This window comes from Salmo salar, chromosome ssa01 (genome assembly GCF_905237065.1).
Source record: "Salmo salar chromosome ssa01, Ssal_v3.1, whole genome shotgun sequence".
Taxonomy (NCBI): Eukaryota; Metazoa; Chordata; class Actinopteri; order Salmoniformes; family Salmonidae; genus Salmo; species Salmo salar.
The window spans coordinates 9,470,523-9,475,362 of record NC_059442.1 but is presented as its reverse complement, the minus strand read 5'-3'; positions in this window follow the sequence as shown (position 1 = coordinate 9,475,362).

The following is a 4,840-nucleotide window of genomic DNA, read 5'->3' as shown; positions in this document are numbered from 1 at the left end:
CCCTCGACAACTACTATGATTATTATTATTTGACCATGCTGGTCATTTATGAACATTTTAACATTTTAACATTTTGACCATGTTCTGTTTTAATATCCACCCTGCACAGCCAGAAGAGGACTGGCCACCCCTCATAGCCTGGTTCCTCTCTAGGTTTCTTCCTAGGTTTTTGGCCTTTCTAGGGAGTTTTTCCTAGGGAGTTTTTCCTAGCCACCGTGCTTCTTTCACATGCTTTGCTTGCTGTTTGGGGTTTTAGGCTGGGTTTCTGTACAGCACTTTGAGAATATCAGCTGATGTACGAAGGGCTATATAAAAATAAATTTGATTTGATTTGATTTGATTACTACTACTACCACCACTACTACTACCACTACTTCTACTACCACCACTACTACCACTACTAGTAGTAGCAGTAGTAGTAGTGGTGGTAGTAGTGGTAGTAGTGGTGGTAGTGGTAGTGGTAGTGGTGGTAGTAGTAGAAGTGGTGGTAGTAGTACTAGTAGTAGTAGTGGTGGTAGTAGTAGTAGTAGTAGTGGTAGTAGTAGTAGTAGTAGTAGTAGTGATAGTAGTGGTGGTGGCAGTGATAGTAGTGGTACTAGTAGTAGTAGAAGTGGTAGTAGTGGTGGTGGTAGTAGAAGTGGTGGTAGTCGTGGTGGTGGTAGTAGTGGTGGTGGTAGTGGTGGTGGTAGTAGTAGTAGTGGTAGTGGTGGTAGTAGTAGTGGTAGTAGTAGTGGTGGTAGTCGTAGTGGTGGTGGTAGTAGTGGTGGTAGTGATAGTAGTGGTAGTAGTGGTGGTGGTGGTGGTAGTAGTAGTAGTGGTAGTCGTGGTAGTGGTGGTAGTAGTGGTGGTAGTAGCAGTAATAGTAGTGGTAGTACTGGTAGTGTTAGTAGTAGTGATAGTAGTGGTGGTACCACTACTACTACTACTACTACTACTACTACTACTACCACCACTACTAGTACTACAACCACTACTACCACCACTACTACCACTACTAGCAGTAGTAGTACTAGTAGTAGTGGTGGTGGTGGTAGTGGTAGTAGTAGTAGTAGTAGTAGTAGTAGTAGTGATAGTAGAGGTGGTACCACTACTACTACTACCACCACTACTACTACCACTACTACCACTACTTCTACTACCACCACTAGTACCACTACTAGTAGTAGCAGTAGTAGTAGTGGTGGTAGTAGTGGTAGTAGTGGTGGTAGTAGTAGAAGTGGTGGTAGTAGTACTAGTAGTAGTAGTGGTGGTAGTAGTGGTAGTAGTAGTAGTAGTAGTAGTAGTAGTAGTAGTAGTAGTAGTAGTGGTAGTGATAGTAGTGGTGGTGGCAGTGATAGTAGTGGTACAAGTAGTAGTAGAAGTGGTAGTAGTGGTGGTGGTAGTAGAAGTGGTGGTAGTCGTGGTGGTGGTAGTAGTGGTGGTGGTAGTGGTGGTGGTAGTAGTAGTAGTGGTAGTAGTAGTGGTAGTAGTAGTGGTGGTAGTCGTAGTGGTGTTGGTAGTAGTAGTAGTGGTGGTAGTGATAGTAGTGGTAGTAGTGGTGGTGGTAGTAGTAGTAGTGGTAGTCGTGGTAGTGGTGGTAGTAGTGGTGGTGGTAGTAGTGGTGGTAGTAGTGGTAGTAGTGGTGGTGGTAGTAGTAGTAGTGGTAGTCGTGGTAGTGGTGGTAGTAGTGGTGGTGGTAGTAGTGGTGGTAGTAGTGGTAGTAGTGGTGGTGGTAGTAGTAGTAGTGATAGTAGTAGTAGAAGTGGTGGTAGTCGTGGTGGTGGTGGTGGTGGTAGTAGTAGTTGTAGTAGTAGTGACAGTAGTAGTGGTAGTGGTGGTAGTCGTGGTGGTGGTAGTAGTAGTTGTAGTAGTAGTAGTAGTAGTGACAGTAGTAGTGGTAGTGGTGGTAGTGGTAGTGGTGGTAGTCGTAGTAGTAGTAGCGGTAGTAGTGACTGCAGTTATGTTATAAACACAACTACAGTATCTACTGCTTTCTCAGACAAATCTAAAGATATTGGTGTAAATGGCAACTTACAATATAGCAATCATCATGTTTAAGTAATCAATGTATGTTATTGTACTGCATGGATTAAAAAAAAATATATATATATATATATATCTGTCCTGGTTTTCCCCAGTATAAAAGGATGGAAAATTAATAAACTCGTTTTCCAAATGCACAATGAATATTTTTCTACTTTTAGTCTTAAAAGTCCAAAGCACCTGTTTTTATTTCAATATGTAAATAATTTCTCTGTAACAATTAAGTACGTTAATGTGATTGTTTTTAATAGAAAATCGGTCAAAAAGAAACAGAAATAGCTTCTTAGCAAAGACCAATTTCTCAATCATTAATTTTTCTAGGACTGTCTGGGAGTGGTCTGAGTGAGGAGGGGAAAACCGAAAACTAGCTGTTATTGCGAAGACTTTTGGAAGTCTCTTTCTTGATGTTTTTGACTGCATTGGGCCTTTAAACGTGTCCAGTCAAAATTTGTATCACTTTGGGCTGCATTGCATTATAAAACATATCCTAATAAACACATTGTTTTTTATTTAGGTTGATCATTGTGACACTTGGAGATTTTAGTCATTGTACTGCTGATAGTATTTGAGAGATGAGGCAGCTATTGCTAGAGTTTCTCAACAGGACATGTGAATGCTCTGAGCTTTGGTTTCTGCAACAGGATGGAAAGTACATGAGGTTGTTGCGATAGTTATTGCTGTGCTGCAGAGGGCCAACCACAACGCCTTAGCAGAGACATAAACACAGAGAAAGGGAGTTGTGTGTGGGGGGGTTTGAGGCGTCTCTGAAAAAGTAGGTTTAACACAATTACTCTGATAAGACTAACTATATTAATGCTGCTTTGTTTTCAGCCAGCTGCAGTTTTGCTAGGTCTTCTTTGCTGCATCTGACCATATTACCAGACAGTAATCAAGATGGGACAAGACCAGAGCCTGAACCACTAGTACAGCAGAGCTTTATGTAAAATAAAAAACACAGATCTTATTTTGAAATTGTTTTAAGTAGTCCAGAAATAGTAGTGGCAGTACAGTAGTAGTTTCGTTCCACGAATATTGCCTGGTAGTGTAATTTGGTAAACAATAACGATTTATTTCACCTAATTGTACAATTTTGTCATAAACAGCACGTTCAACTTAATAACTTTTATTTTACAATTTCAAGAGGTTAATTTGAGAAAGAAATACTAAAGAAGTGACAGGGTTGACCGTAACGGGGTTGACCGTAACGGGTTTGACCGTAACGGGGTTGACCGTAACGGGGTTGACCGTAACGGGGTTTGACCGTAACAGGGTTCACGATTTCTTCTTCAATTAGCCATTACTCCCCTTGTGACAGGGGGAATGGACGAGCAATTGAATTCAAGCTTTAACATTTTTTTATGTGCTATAACATTTCTAGCCTACTTACAGTATTTATGAGTAACACGATTAACGTATTATGCTCAATGCAATAAGTTTTCCACCACAAAACATCAGGAAATGGCCAAATAGTCAAATCATAGTGTAAAAGCAGGGGAGTTGGTTCTACTCTAATAGATGTTCAATGTTTCTGTAGATAAAAAAACATTTGATTTAGTTTCCTTTATCTTCTGAAACCTGCAAGTAATGTGTGACCTAAAAGCAGAGGCTGGATCCGAAGGTAACCACACTGTGCTGCCCCGGTCCTTACACCCCTGAAGCCTCTTCCCCAGAACTGAAGATTTGAATCACGTTCTGCGCATGTGTTTCTTTATCTCTACTTCACACACACATTTTTGTGGTCACCCTCCCTTCAAAATCAAAACAAGTAATTTTTTTGTCACATGGTTTGTAAAAAACAGGTGAAGACAAACAGTGAAATTCTTACTTACGGGCCCTTCCGAACAATGCAGAGAGACAGAAAATAGAGAAATAATATACAAATAAAAACATAATAATAAAAGTAATAATAAATACACAGAGAAACGATAACTTGGCTACTTACATGGGGTATCAGTACCGGTTAATGTGCTGGGGTACGAGGTAATTGAAGTAGATATGTACAACTAGGAATAAAGTGACCGATAATAAACAGTAGCAGCAGCGTATGTGATGAGTCAAAATAGTTAGTGCAGAAAAGGTCAATAGTTTAGGTAGCTATTGGTTAACTATTTAACTAACAACAGTATTTAGCAGTATTATGGCTTGGGGGTAGAAGCTGTTCAGGGTCCTGTTGGTTCCAGACTTGGTGTATCGGTACCGCTTGCCGTGCAGTAGCAGAGAGAACAGTCTGACTAGGGTGGCTGGGGTCTTTAACAATTTTTAGGGCCTTCCTCTGACACCGCCTGGTATAGAGGTCCTGGATGGCAGGGAGCTCGGCCCCAGTTATGTACTGGGCCTTCCTCTGACACCGCCTGGTATAGAGGTCCTGGATGGCAGGGAGCTCGGCCCCAGTTATGTACTTGGCCGTACGCACTACCCTCTGTAGCACCTTGCGGTCGGCTGCCAAGCAGTTGCCATGTCAAGCAGTGATGCAGCCTGTCAAGATGCTCTCAATGGTGCATCTGTAGAACTTTTTGAGGATCTGAGTACCCATGCCAAATCTTTTTAGCCTCCTGAGGGGGAAAAGGAGTTGTCGTGCCCTCTTCAAGACCGTGTTGGTGTGTGTGGACCATGTTAAATCCTTAGTGATGTGGACACCGAGGAACTTGAAACTCTCGACCCGCTCTACTACAGCTCTGTCGATGTGAATGGTGGCATGCTCGGCCCTCCGTTTCCTGTAGTCCACGATCTGCTCCTTTGTCTTACTGACGTTGAGGGAGAGGTTGTTGTCCTGGCACCACACTGGCAGGTCTCTGACCTCCTCCCTATAGGTTGTGAT